The sequence below is a fragment of the Pogonomyrmex barbatus genome, unplaced genomic scaffold (genome assembly GCF_055798465.1).
Source record: "Pogonomyrmex barbatus isolate J1 unplaced genomic scaffold, ASM5579846v1 scaffold6, whole genome shotgun sequence".
NCBI lineage: Eukaryota > Metazoa > Arthropoda > Insecta > Hymenoptera > Formicidae > Pogonomyrmex > Pogonomyrmex barbatus.
The window spans coordinates 1319335-1335629 of NW_028297160.1; the positions used below are offsets into that span (position 1 = coordinate 1319335).

Here is a 16295-nt window from a genome sequence, read left to right on the forward strand (position 1 = left end):
AACGCAGCCCTAATCTTCTCTAATTCTGAAGCATTATTAATTCCCTAGATTTCCGCCTTTCCGCCACCAAGGTACATGGCGAAAAAGTTCACGTGAAAAATTTCACATTTTCACGTTTGAGAGAGTTACATGATCTCGCAAAATCGTACATGATCGTAAGTTCACGTGAAACTTTTCACTTTTCGTCCTAGGGGAAAATTATATAATTGACCCCCCTGACATTTTACGTGAACTTTTCACATATAGCGATTATATATGTAGCTTGGATACGTAGAAAGTGAAACATAGTTTCATAAGTAATGAAAATTATAGCTAATGAAAATTATTTTATTGATACAGTATTATATACATCTTTTAATAATCAATTGTATATGTACTACATACACTTAATCCTAACGCAGCCTTAATCTTTTCTAATTCCGAAGTATATTTATTAATTCCCTAGATTTCCGCCTTTCCGTCACTAAGGTACATGGCGAAAAAGTTCACATGAAAAATTTCACATTTTCTCACGTTTGAGAGAGTTATATGATCCCCCAAAATTGTACATGATCGTAAGTTCATGTGAAACTTTTTACTTTTCACGTTTCCGTCTTAGGGGAAAAGTTACATGATCGACCCCCTGATAATGTTCAAGGTACTATAATTCATGTCTTCTTTAAATCTTTTAGTCAAAAAGGCTAAGATTATTGTAGATGTCGCACTAAACTCGAAGTTGCGTTTTTTCGCAAAATTTATTTAAATTTATAGGCTTAAGGAGGCTCTCATATTGTTTGAGTGTCGCAGGTATTATAGAGTTCAGCATAATGTCCGCTGATTCTTCTGCGACTTCTTTTAATAGAAAAGCTTCCCTGATAGTCGTGCTGCTATTAATGAAAGTTTGGTCTCTAATGGATGCTTTCTTTGTCTACAAGATAATAACAGAAGATTTTCACATGGAAAAGTAAGAGGATCTGCAGATAAGAGTGACTTAAATAGTGGAAACTACAGTTGACTGACCCACAAGGGCACTACAATTGTGATCTCCGCTTTATCTAAAAGAAATATCCGTAATGTCCGTAAGATTAACGTGAAGAAGGAAATGCATAACCTTTCTCATTTTCCCGTGATATCGCAAATGCATCCACATTTGCCGCCTGCAGATCAGAAAATCTAGAGCAAAACTTTTTGTATTTTTTATTTAATCTTGATTCGCAAAAAGGTAAAGAAGTTCTTTTCATTTTCTTAAAATACTGTGTCAGATAATTCCCATTCGGTATCAATATTAGTGATACGTGATGCTACGTCTGTCTTTATATTTTTGATCAGATGGAATATACGACGCCATAATCCAAATTTTTCTCTTTTCACACCACTACCATTTTCCGAGCTATATTGCTGAGGTAAGGAAATTTGATTCCTCCAGCTTTGTTAATATAAGCTATTGCTGTCGTGTTATTTAATCGTAATAAGACTTCGCAAGCAGACAACTTGAATGCGAAACTCATCAAGGCAAAAAAGGCCACGTTAAGTTTTAATAATTTATGGTGCTTTTTTTCCTCCTCATTTCAAAATCCATGACAGTGGGCGCCCATCCAGTTAAGGAAGAATCTGAAAATATCGCCATTTTAAATTTCTGCGTTCTAATGAGCCCCGATGACACGTTATGTTTCTACCATTCTAAGTCTTCTTTACCAATTTTGTTATATACATTCCGCCATCGAAGTCGTTATTATTAAATGTTAATGCTAGAACTTTTTCCCTCTCTAATTTCTTAACATATATTTTGCTATACCCTATCGCAGGACAAGCTGCTATTAAAACACCTAGCAATCTCGCTATTTTGCAGATCCTGTATTACTTTTCCTCGTCGGTTCAATAATTCTATAATCTGCACTTTCTTTTTATTTGTCAATTCCAAACAAAATATTCAAATTAATCTTAAAATCTAAATAATTACATTCTTGATTAGGTATTAATTAACTCTTTCAATAGTTTATAATGAAACCTAAATGAAATTCTAAAAATTTCAAGGCATAATTAATATTACTTTGACAGATCTCTTTAGATTCATGTATAAAAAGAATATCATCTAAGTATTACCGCTATTATTCCTTGCGACCTTAGATGCTTCATAACTGATTTCATCAATTTGGTAAATACATACGGGCTGGTACAAAGCCCAAAGGGGAGACAAGTAAACTGATATAGTCTATCAAGAAATTTGAATCAAAAGAATATCCAATGTTCTTTCCATATAGAAATAACATGATAAGCATCTTTCAAGCCGAAAGAGCCCATATATGAGCCCATATATGATCCCTACGATCAACAAATCTCTTGCCGATCGAATATCCTCCATTTTAAAATGTTGAGTATCTATAAGTGTCGGTCCACAATAAGTATTTAATCTTTAAGCCGTAAGAAATTGACTAATCATAGTCGAGTATTCTTTTCATATTCGATTATAATTGGTCAATTTCTTACTTCTTAAAGCTTAAATCACCTATTGTGGACCGACACTTAGGTGTACAAAAAAGTTCTGAGCTTTAGATTTCATACAACCGAAATAACAATTTAAATTTTATATATCTTCCCGCCCTTTTGCGGTTTTAAAGCGTTGACATTTGGCCTTCTAAAATGCCATATGGTTTGGCGTTTGATGCACATAACTTCAAAAATCAGTAGTGTGGCACGATGGTAATAACAAAAGAGCATATTCGATTTTCCATCCACTTCGCGTTTCATCTGAAGAAAAATGCTGCTGAAGCCACTGCAATGAGTTGTGCTGCATGTGAAGAGAACGCTGTAAGTCATACTACATGTAAAAGATGATATCAAAAATTTCGCCAAGGAGATTTCAGTCTTGAAGATGAACCGCGTGCTGGACGCCCTCAAAAGATTGAAACGGACGAATTGCAAGCACTGCTGGATATAAACTCTGCGCAAACTGAAGAGGAGCTTGCAGAACAGCTTGGCGTTACGCAGCAAAACCATTTCCGTACGTTTACATACGATGGGAAAGGTTCAGAAGGAAGGCAGATGGGTTCCGCATGAATTATCCGAAGACAACAAAAATCGTCGGCGTGACACTGCACTCACTTTGCTTTCAAAGTTCCGGAAAAAAGATTTTCTGCACAAAATCATTACAGGCGATGAAAAGTGGATTCTTTATGATAACCCTAAACGTAGAAAATCATGGGTTGATCCTGATCAACCTTCGACATCGACGCCAAAGCCTAATATCCACGCCAAGAAGATTTTGCTCTGTATCTGGTGGGATTGGAAAGATGTGTTGTATTACGAGTTGTTACAACCGGGTGAAACAATCACGGCAGACCGCTACCAATAACAATTGACCAATTTGAGCGATGCATTAGAAGAAAAGAGGCCATTTACTGGCCAAGGACTGGTCGTAAAGTGATCTTGCTTCATGACAATGCTCGATCACATGTTGCGAAAGCGACTCAGGACCACATCTTTGCGTTAGGCTGGGAACTTCTCCTGCACGCGGCGTATAGCTCAGACATGGCGCCTTCCGATTACTACTTATTCCGGTGGCTGCAGCATCATTTGGCTGATATACATTTCGTGAGATTTGAAGAGATACGAAAATGCATTGATGACTTTATCGCTTCGAAGCCGGTGAGCTTCTATCATCAAGGAATTCGCAAGCTATCTGAAAGATGGCAAAAGGTCGTTGATGCAAACGGGGAATATTTGGCTGATTAATATTTTTTTGTTTGTTTTTGAATAAAGATTGAATTTTACAAAAAAAAAGCTCAGAACTTTTTTGTACACCTAATATAAACTCAATTTTTCAATTTTTTCAAATTAAAGATGAATCTATTTGATCCATCCGATTTTTTAACAAGAAAATATGACGAAATAAACTGTCCACTAATTTCCGCACATTCCTCTATGATGTTGTTACGCAGCATCTTTTCTAACTTCAATTTCTAACTTCATTATTGTTAATTGATCCCCTGCAATATTTCTATTCATTGGAATTCTATTTTGACACGGAATTTCTCGGAATGGAATTCGATATTCTTTTAATCAATTTAGAATGTGTTTATCTGACGTAATAGCTGTCCAGTTCTACCTATATTTACGAAGGCGACTTATATTGTTATCCTCGTTATTTCCCCGATGATGATTCGTCATCCGACTGTTTAATCTCACTAATGAGTGTACCATCTTCTGATTCTTGGGTTTGAAACGAATCACATTCTTCCACTGATCCGGTCTCCGGTATCGTTGGTAATTCAGTTGCCGATATTTGACAAGTAGGTATTTAATGTTTCCCTGATTCCGTTCCATTAAAAACTTTCGTGAACTAATACCTTTTCCGGACCTTTAATGCTTTAAGCACAGGCTTTCTCTGAGGATTTTGCTTCCTTTACTTGTCAGCAAATTGTTCACCATACAGCCACTGATCAAATAGTTCATCATACAGCCACTGATCAAATTTAGCTGTATCTAAAGTCGATTTTACAGATTTATTCATCAGAAGCGTAATAAACACCCTCCTTGTCAGTGACAGCTGGTGATGCATCTCTGTTAATAATTGGCTTGTATCACAAAGATATTTTGTGAATTTCTCTTTATGCCTTCTTCGGGTACTAATTCGGTTTCTAATAGCATAGACCGCTGCTAATGCTGAAATAGCCGATCCAATAAAATTCTGTGCTTCAACGAAATATTGGTCTCTCTTAACAGCAATCTCTGTTAAGCCTTATCTTTAAATTTTAGAGGCTTCAGAAAAAAGATCTCCTTCTCTTGGATATGATTCCAAGATCGTTTTCTTATTGCTCTTTGGCAAATCTTCTCGCATCCATTTCTGCCATCTATCCTTTAATTTAGGATGAAAATTCATCTCTATTAGTTTTGAAACATCCTGATCTCCTAAAATTTTCGAGATTTCTTCTAAAACCACTTCCCTTTCAAGAGAGATATATTGCATTAATATTCACTATTGGATCTATCATTTCATTTGTTTCCAACAAATAAATACTATCAATCGTTGTTGAAATGGTATCTAACAATCTATTGTCTTTAGTTGTCAAATTTTCTTGTATAATTAGGTCTCCTGAAATATAAATATATATCCATACGATTTCGACAGGCACGGAAATACATGATATAATGGATAGCCTATATATTAATATATAATTTATAGTGAGTAACCATAACCATGATAGACCTTATATGTATGGATTGATAATATGATATGATTATGTCCGCGGGGAGTTGGAGAGAGAAATGTCTCTCTTTTTCTAAAAGTGTCCGGAAATACATTTTGCGCATGCTTGACATATACTATACATTAATGCATTTCTATTGGTATATACTTGTATGCAAGTTGAAGGAAAGTTTGAGATTATTTGTACGTTAATCGTATTTGTGGAATATCACATCATATTTCTAAAAATAATGATTCGAATATTAGATTCGCGTTGCTTAGAATTTTCAATATTTAAAGCAGGATATATATATTTGTAAATTTGTAAATGATGGAAAAGGAAAGAATAAGAAGCTTAAATAAAATAAGTATAAACAACACGAACCGCCTATTTATGTAAAACCATTTATTAGTCTCAAAACATTTATTGTTAACATATTATTGTTAATATATTATTGTTTAAAATAATTATTAAATTATTAAATAATTATTAAATAACTATCATATTTTTTCAAGAACTTGCATTTTTAAAAGGAAAATTATTCTTCTATAATTTCATTATTTAAAAAACGAGTGTATTGTGTGTCATGTATATAAAATAAAACAAAATTGGAAACAACATTAAAATCAAAATTCAAGTATGTAGCAACTATGCCATGCATGATTCATTAACTATTGTAATTTTTATTTTACTCTATTTTTTATTATTTTACAGAATTAAAAAATAAAAACTTCGATATAGAATTACATATTATTTATTTTAAAACTTTTCACAAATTAATCTGAAAGTTCTTGTTTTATCTGATGTTTTTTTACTTTTCTTATATATTTTTTATTTTATTGCATTTTTATGTTCGCCTATAAAGTCTTTCATTCTTCACTACAATATATGTATATAGTTTTTGATCATATTATATTAATCTGCCATATGCTTCGAACTCATGTGCAATACATATTTCCGGACATCTTAAAAAAAAGAAGTACCAAAAAGTATGTCTCTCTGTCTAATTTCCCGCAGACACTGTTTCTTATGCAGAAACTAGCAATTGCTAGTCCATATCTAAAGTTTATGATGAGTAATTATATATGTGTAATAACGATATATTGTATGTACCATGTGATAGCTGTTAAAAAAATTCATTACAATGTTTATTTACCTCATATGGTAATATCAAAATAGTATGGATTTTCAACGCTCGAAACTGCATATAGCATTTTCGAGTAATTTTGAAAACATATATGAGTCTTCCTTATTGCGTCACGTATTCTACGTGCTGCACTCTCTGTCGGCTTCGTATGGATTCGTATCCGACATTCGAGGATTTATATGGAATCGTCGAAGAGAGAAATCTAATATTAATAGTTTCGTATGGAAACAATTAACGAAGTGAGCATACCAGTGCTAATTTCTGGAGATCCCCCATTTGATTGGTTCGCATAGTATGGGATTCCCGCGTTTGCACCAATGATTTTATAACAGTTGTGAGGTTATCTAATTAATTTTGTATTTTATGCAGCTTTCTTTCCGTAACCTCTTGTTTCTTACCATTGTCTTTCGATTTTTCTCTTGATCTCGAATAATCCCTTTTCTTTACTTTAGACATTTTTCCCACTAACTTATTCTTATAATTCTTAGGAATTAGCAAGAACGTCCGAGATATCAAGCACAACGAAACAATATGACGGGGATGGCGCGAACGGCGAGGGCCTTAAAGAGAGGCTACAGATTGCGCCATCTATTTTTTCGCACGTGTGAGATATCGAGTATACGGACAATTACACTTGTTATCATCGAGAATGAGACTTGTAGTATAATAATATTGTTGTGCCCACGTCTTCTATGGCCGAGCAGAGTCGAGTCGCGTTTGGAGAAGGAAGCGGAGCGCTCTCTGGAGCAACGAATGCATTGTTTATGATGTTTTAGGCTAGTATTACATTTGTCGTACGACAAATTTTTCGTCTTGATTGATTGAGTTTCTAGAGCTCGAAAATTTCTCTATTCTGCAGCCAATCAATACGTTTGAAAAATTTGTCATACGGCGCATGTAATAGCATCCTTATGCCGTGACGTACGGATGTGTCCGTGATGTTCTGATTGTTTTGTTTCTTTGAATAAAGTTCTTGTTGAGTTTCGTAAAGGAGTGTTGATTATTTCCGAGCGCGGCTTTCGGATTGCGCGAGTGCGCGGTGATGCGAGTCTGCGCGAGTAGTATTAGTAATCGCCGCGGACGTAACAATATTATGATCCGAAACTAAAAATTACTACTCATTATTCTTTTACTATAATAAATCATAAAATAGCTTTTCTTATTATCAAAAGATTTTTATTTACTAATTGATGTTAATGCACAAGAATAGGCATACCCTTCTTGTTACTTGTCTTTGCAAATTATTTTCTTTAAAAAAACATTCATTCATATCAATTATAACGCTATCTGTGAATAAATCAATATATAATTATGAGTCTTTTCTATAATTTTTGTTAAATTCCTAACTTCTAAATTCTATAACTTTTGTTTGTTTTACTTTCTTCTAAAATTAAAAAAAGATATTTTAAAGAGAATTGTATAAAATGAAATATTCTGTATATATAAAGTGCACTTTATCATTACTTGTTATAAATTTTCTAGTCAAGTCAAAAACGATCTCTAATAATAATGTTCTTGCATCCATAATTATAAATTGATAAGAATAAATATATCTTTTCATCAATTAAACTTTTTGATTAATTGCAAAATTACATTTAATAGATATTTTTATAGAATGAAACCACATTTAATAAATAATTCTAAAGATATTATTTTATTTAAAAAAATTTACTATAAATTTTTTATTTAATATTTAATATTTAATTATGAAAACTTATTACGCAAAAATTGAAATATTATTGTACTTAATAATTTTCTGTATTATTTACATGAAAGATGTATTTTGAATTAATCCAAAACTCCAAAATGTAAAAAAGCATGCAAAAGTACGTAACATATATTTTATAAACCGTAGTTCAATAATTTATTAATAAATCGAAATAATATTTTTGTAGAATATCATACAATGTAGGTTTAATACCAAATTCATTGATTTATTTGGATCATATCGAATTTTGCATTAATTGTGGGGATGTTTGCACAACGAAATTTAAAAATTATTCCTAAACAAAGTTCAAGCAAGATCATCTAAATGAATTGAGTGTGAGATTTAACATGGCACTACTCGATAATCTTTTGCTTTCTCATGATGTTATCCACAGTGCAAGTTGAAATTGTGCACTGATGAATATAACATACACCATATTATTTACATTTATTTTTATTTCGAGATAATGCTATGAAATCACAATTTTTTTATTAAATCGTTAAAGGATGAAAACAATACTTATTTTGTTAACTTTTATCATATTTTAAACAATATAGTATGTGAAGTTGTCAAAGATTAAGTATCAGATCGCGCCTGAGAAACGCGCGCCAGCCCTGACCGCTACGCACATACGCGCGCTCATTCATCATTTTTAATCTAAGCCACTATAAAAACTACTCATTGCATGCAATTTTGTTAAAAGAAAAAGTTGTTTCTTAGCATAAAGAATCACGTAGTATACTCCAAATGCGGGAGTTTTAGGACACCGTGTATGTGTGTGTGTGTGTGTGTGTGTGTATATATATATATATATATATATATATATATATAAAATACATATATTATATGTGTGCGCGCACGTGTATGTATATCTTTGCATGAATGATTGATATATAATACATATAACATACATGTATATATGCAATATATTTTTTTGACATGCATATTTTTAATACTTTTTGTAGTATTATGTCTCTCTATTATTATTATATGGACCATTGTTATGCAAATAAATCATGAAAGAATAAAGCAAAACTATTTAACAATTTATGTATCTAGATAAACTTTATACATAAACTTTATACATTAATTGATATAAGCTTTTACATATTCTATTACTTCGAACTGCATACTATTATTGTTCTTAAAGTAAAGAAACGAATAAACTCCGACAAAGACGTCAACACATCTGTTCACATCTGAACACACATTCATGTACATACACATACATATATATATATATATATATATATATATATATATATATTTATGAATAAATTTTCGTGTATACTTTTTGTATCATATTAAGTATCTAAGCCTGGAAGGAGGGAGGACCGTGATGTGTTGTTCTGTCAACGTTCCAGCAACGTCCCCCCTCCCACTCCCCAGCAACAATCGTTAGGATAGTAGAGGAAATTTTAGTGGGTAGGCAAGGCTGAAAGGCTTTTCGTTTGACGTGCCCCTTACTTGAATCCCACACTCTCCGGCTCATCCACCAAGAGTCTTTGGAAGATTTCCTCCTCTTTAAACAAAAAAAAAGATATTTAAGCCTAATTCTAAAAACTCAATTAGCGATACCAATTTTGTAAATATAAACTGCAAATTTTTATATAAGGCAAATATTGATATGACTTGATAATTTTGGACATCATATTAAAATAACAAATGGTAAAAAAAATCTAAATTAAAAAAGTTTTTCTCAACTTCGACATGAATTTCATATAATGGACATGTATTAATGTATGAATTTTAATTGTGGAGAAAGATTTCCAAATATATAAAAGTTATACCTAAAGAAAGTTGATACGAAAAATAGCATTCTGTCGGTAATGCAGACAAAGCCAGCATTCCGCCACATTAAATGAAGCAGGTATTCAGCATTTCATCATATTAAATGAAGCAGGTATTCTAAATTTATATTAAATTGACCATTAGTTTAATATTATTAATGTCTATAAGCATAATATTGCAAAAATCTTATAATAATGCAAAAAAACTTTATAAAAATTGTGAAAAATATCATCTCAACCATTGATTTGAACTTGGATGTCTCTTCTTTTCGGAATGAGTCTTTACCAATTTATTAATTTATTTGCAATTTTTCGGAATAGTTTCTTTCTAAATTTGTAAAATGCTTATAGGCATCATTAATGTTAAATTAATTATCAATTTAATATTATGAATTTAAAATTACAGGTACATAAGTGTTAATACTTTTAAAACTAAAACGCAATTGAACCACATAATATTCGCAATTGAAAGAATTAGAAAATATATAAAAATTTAAACAAAACTAATTAATACGTTTCCTTACTTATCGGAAATGATCATAAAGTCTAAATCGTGTTACAGGATCTGCCACTACTCCATACAAATTTAAATTTGAATTTTCTGCCTCATTTGGCTTCGGCAATAGGTCGTTGTTGACGTTCGGGCAAGTCAGATGTTTGTAGTAAGTGTGCATAACTTTAAAATGTCCGAGCAGATAAAATTGAGTATACAATATAACCGAAGAGCGACGATAATCGAAGACTTTCGATGAGCATTTCCAGACTAAAATTATTCGGTTCTTCGGATATTTGAAATCGATTGTATATGATGTTACGGCTAAATATTTGACTTCGAAAACGTCCGAAAAAAGTTCTACTAACCCGACAAGAGCCATTCGAAAGAAAAGTTAATAAGGATTCTTCAGCAATTGTCAAAAGAACTCAAGAGTTCATCTCAGAGAACCCAAGGCTGTCTTTGAAATTGGCAAAAACATTGGGTGTGAGTGACATTACAATGCGTCGAATTGTTGAACCTATACTTCAAGTTCTATGTGATAAAAGTTTGACAAATGCTCTTCGAGGCTGCCAAGATGAACAGAATTACTTGCTGTAATTTGCTTCTGTGTTCGTTGAAAAACAAAGCTGCGGGATGCATCAAATCTTTTTCGAACAAAAAAATTTTTTCTGTCAATGCCAAGGATTGACCGGGATTGAAGGAATGACCGTTGGCTTGCCTACGATCCCCGAGATGTCCTCATAATAGCTAAGTCGAAGTTTCCACTTCCTCTCTACTTACATCCTAGGTGCCATCTCCAGTAAAGGTCACGTCATGCCGCCACATTTTGTTTCCTTTAAAATAAAGAAACAAAAAAAATCATAAAAGAAGTTTATTTACGCGTTTTAACGAGAATAGTGAAGCTGTGGATAGATACCGTGGCCACGGGGAGGTCGTACATCTTCCAGCAGGACAGCGCGTCGACATACACGAGTCAGTTCAAAACTAGCTGTCACATAATGTGGACATGTTTTGGTCCAAAAAATTTTGGCCTTCGAACAGTCCAGACTTGAATCCATTGGACTACTACGTGTGGAGCGTCATTGACGAGTAACCAACAAGTCGAGACATCCTAACATGACATCTCTGCCGCTATCGAGATGGCATTCGCCAATATGGATAAGAATGTGTTGCATTGAGCGTTTTGCTAACGCTTCAGGACGAGGATCGAAGCAGTCGAAAAAAAAAGGTTATATAGAATAATTTTACTCTAAAAGGATACCACTAGTAATGTACAAATCAAATCAAATCAAAATTACAAATGTTTTGTAATTTTTACGAATTTTGACGAATAGAATTTTTTTTAAACAAATTGTTCATTTTGTCCGGATTTTGATGCCGGACTCTGTATATTATGATTATTTACTTATTAAATTTTTATAGGATGTTCAATAAATAGTGATATTTTTCGCGTACAAGAACAAAATAAACTGAATCGACGTTCTGTATAAATTTAGTTTTAATTCAAGTTTTACAATTAATAATCAATTATTAATTAATAAAAATCATTAAATAAACGCGTATCCGGCTTGTAAATGCAAGTACGTGATATAACCGTCCAGTATTACGTATTCGCGGTTGTTAGAATTATGATGAGATATTTAGAAGTATGATTATATTATGATTATATATTGATTATATTCGCGGATGGAGCCACCGTTGAAATTCTTTTATAATCGCCATTTTTTCTAATAGATTTTTTTTTTATATGACTTTTCTATTATCTTAAATATAAAAGTATTAAGATACAATTGTGTCAAAAAGTCAACATTTTATATTTTATTTTGACATAAAATATAAAATATCTCCTAAACTATTTTAATAACCGTATTTTACAGAAAAAACTTATACAGAAAATAATACACGCGCGTACACACATGCACAACGTACACGCATACGCAGCAACAATTATTATAACTTTTATATTATACAGGGTGTTCAATAATGATCGGCATGGATTTACTCGGAAGGATGACGTTTTTGGAAGAAATTTCATACAAAAGTTGTAAGATTTAAAAGATTTATTTACTGATCTTATTAGTTTGATCTTGAATGGACATGTCAAGGTCATATAGAAGTCAACTTTGTTTTTTTAATGCTGAGTATTCAGCTGAGAACTCCGCGTTAACAGTAGCGATGTATCATCGCGGTGAAAAATAAAAGTTCATCCATGTTCATCTTTATGTAAGTAACGTGCAGCAATAAAATTTTTTATTGCGGCTATTTTCATTATTATGTTCTTAATCATGCAGATGTGACTTGCTTCGTACTTATCAAAATCGTAAAAATGGACGGCAGTTAAAATTATCTTCGGTTAAAATTATCTTCGGATCTTCGGACATTACATAGAAGCATTTTTTCCACTTCTTTCAACAACTGTCAAATGTGTATTTTCTGCCTAAACAGACTTTATTTTACGTGCCTTTTACAGCTATTTATTGACTATTAGGAAGGGAGAAGCAGCCACCCATTTTCACAAGTATTTTAAAGCTATATTAGATGTTATTTTAGTCAAATATCTCTTTATTTGCACTACTACAATAAATTTTATTGTGTCATTTCTCGCCTATGACGTCACGATTCCAATATGGCCGCGGTGACTACTCAGGAGCTTTTAATGGAAATCCTCATTTTTTTATTACATATTCTTGTAGCTGATCTCGAAAGCTATTCAAAACATTATAATAAAGTATTTTTAAAGTTAATAAGTATTTTTAAAGTATTTTTTACTTTCTGAATTATGAGGCTTGAATTTGATATGCAATTTGATATAAAACATCTTGTAAATTATTCATTTTTTGGCAACTACATTTTAATATCTTTATACACAGAATAATGAGACAAATAAATTGATGTAAAGAAAATTCTTCGTAGTTGCTAGTTTAAAAAAAAAGGAGATTTGCAATGTATGACGACATATCTTTTTTAAAAACAGTTTACGAGATATTTTATACTTTATATCAAATTGCATATCAAATTCAAGCCTCATAACTCAGAAAGTACTTATTAAAAAAATATTTTATTATAGTGTTTTGAAAAGCTTTCGAGGTCAACTACAAGAATATGTAATAAAAAATGGGGTTACTGACAATCTTAATTGCAATAGGAATCTGTGTGTTAACAATTGTGAGACATGTAAATATTTCATACGTGATGACATTTTCTCAAAGAAAAATATTTTAAAATAGAAAATATAAATATTTGATGCATTACATTTACTGGCATATTCATAAGAAACGATCCCCAGTTTGAAAATTTAATAAAATTATGAAACTTTGATGATACATAGATAATAATTTGATATGTAATACATTATTTTTATTTACTTAAATTATTTATTTTATTTTACTTTCCTTTATTTGTTCAATTCCATTTTTTATCTTTGTTTTAATAATAAAACCTTCTTTTGTTAATAAATAATAGAATTTAAACAAAATGGACTACGTTTTGAGAATTAATTTTATTCTTTTAAAATGATTAATTTCGGTTAATAAACAAGAAAAATACATGACATATCAAGATATGTTTCAAATTTTTTTAAATTTCTGAGTTTAAGTTTTTCCTTGACAATATCTTATACAGAATTTAAAAAAAAAGTATTTAGCATTTATATGGAGATAGCATACTGAATAAAAAAAATTTAATAAACATAAATGGAAATTCAATCATTGAGATATGAATCATTTTATATGTTATGATTACAATTTATTAGGACACTGAATTATTGGCTCCAAAATATTAATAAGCAAGCAAAATATAAATAAGCAAGTACAATAATGTAATTCAGTAATTCAGTCTTTTATAAAAAAGAAGATGTTAAGAAGATGTGTAAGTTGATTACTCGCATTTCTCGAAACTTTATTGTTGCTGCTCTTCCTGCTTGGTTCTCTCGCTGCGCAATTTCCTGAATAGCCGTCATTGTATTGATCTTACAGCGACGATTGTGTATTAAGAAATTAAAATATTATAATGTAACAGTAGTATAATATTAATTGATATTAATTATGTATTAGTGTAACAATGTATTATATTAATTTTTACTCTTGTGTTAAAAAAGATAAATAGTGCGCGCGTTTATAATATCTAGTATTTATAAATATTATTAAATTATGATAACTTTATATATTGTATATCTTATTTATATTTAGACATAATTTATTTTGAATTATAAGATATAACTATTCACATATATTACAAAAAATATATTCAAATTAATTTTGACTATATGCAACGCTGATTACATGTGCGTGCGTGCATGCGTGCGTGTACACTTCGTATATATATATATATATATATATATATATATATATATATATATATTACATTTATATTATGTATAGTACATTTTTTACATTCTTATATATTGTAATTCACAGTATTTTTGAAATATTGGATTGTCATGTAACATATGTGTTACTATACATATGTATCTCTTACATTTCTTATTAATTAATATATAATTAATATATAATTAATATATAATTAATATATAATTATATGTTTTTACGCGAATAATAAATTTTAAAGCATTAAATTAAAGCTGAAAAGTTCACATGTAGACATAATAAACTAAAATATATTTAAATCAACATAAATAAAGAATATGAATAATTTAATTTATTTTCATTCGTTTATGTTCAATTTACCTTTAAAATTAAAAAAAAAGTTTCGAGGGTTTATTTATTCACAATATTGCAAAATTTCAAGTTAACGCTTTCTGAATACAGAAAAGGTACTTGTGAATTGAAGACCGTAATAATGGTGCGGATGTAAACTTCGACAATTGTCACATTAATTTTGCGTTTTCAATTCTAAAATAAGTATTTTCTATTTTCGATGTTACGTTTGAAACTTAAGCTCGAAATTTTCTCAGCAGTTCACAAAATTAATATTAAATTTAAATATTGTTTAATGAAATTCGGCAAAGAAATCATCATTGTCGCGAATTCGCACATTTCCTGGCATGCCGATTTTCGCATGTAAAGAAATCAGTCGTGTTCTCCATGCGTTTTGTCGTCTAAGAGATCGGCCGATCCACGAGTCCACGGTATGTATCGAGGGGAAAGATACTGCGGGACGCAGACATCACTGATGAGCCAACCCACATCGTGTGCGACAGCGACAAACAGGACAGCACCGGGACAGGACGGGACGGAACGGAACGGAACGGGTCGGGACGGGACAGGACAGGACCGTCTCTTGCTCGGTATCAGGATTATAAATCCGGGATTTTATTCGCCCGGTATCGAGGTTTATAGTGTCCTCAGCCGACCGCGGCCGTGTGCGCTGTACCCTTTGCATACGTGTGCCTGAGTTATGTCCAACCGTCGTGCAGCAAGACGTTTGCATATCTCCGCTGCTCTACACGGTGTCGACCGGAGGGAGTGAGGCGTACGCTGGAAAGCATCCCCCTGTTCCCTCCTTCCCTCATTCCCGCCCCCGTTCGCCGCCATCTCTATGTCCATTGAATCGCCGTCGATTTCTCGACTCGGCCCGTCATTCTCTGCCTCTCTGTCCGCGAAACGAGATCTTCGTGAAAAACGTGTGGTTTATCCTGACTCTCCCAAATACTCCCCGCTCCCCTCCTTACTACTCTCCTCGAACCTCCTGTCGAGTATTAACCGGCTGTCCGGCGAATTGAATTTATCGGACGGTCCCGCTTTATCGAACGCCCCCACTTAACGTCTCGCTTAATTAGACACCGGCCGCATCGGTGTGCTTAATGACGTAGAGGACTCCCGGTGATGCCGGGTCGACCGTGGTCTCTCATGGACGAACACTCGAGAGATCAGCGATCGCAGTTTTCGCAATTCGAAGTGCAAAAAATGCATCGATCGTCCTTGTTGATTAATTGCTATTAATTCAGCGATTTTAATTTGAACAATCTTTTGTTTTTTTTTTTTAAATATTCAAACTAGATAGAATTGAAAATGACATCGAGAAAATGTTG

General features: G+C 32.1%; 1 pseudogene across 1 annotated transcript; it reads right to left on the reverse strand.

The window, feature by feature from the left end:
• Positions 1–313: 313 nt before the first annotated feature.
• LOC105423713 (uncharacterized) lies at positions 314–6954 on the reverse strand (annotated as a pseudogene). The gene is made up of 3 exons (XR_016140654.1): positions 6322–6954; positions 4085–5071; positions 314–1590 (listed from the first exon to the last, which is right to left on the reverse strand). The product of XR_016140654.1 is annotated as an uncharacterized LOC105423713 (transcript).
• Between the last annotated feature and the right edge of the window lie 9341 nt (positions 6955–16295).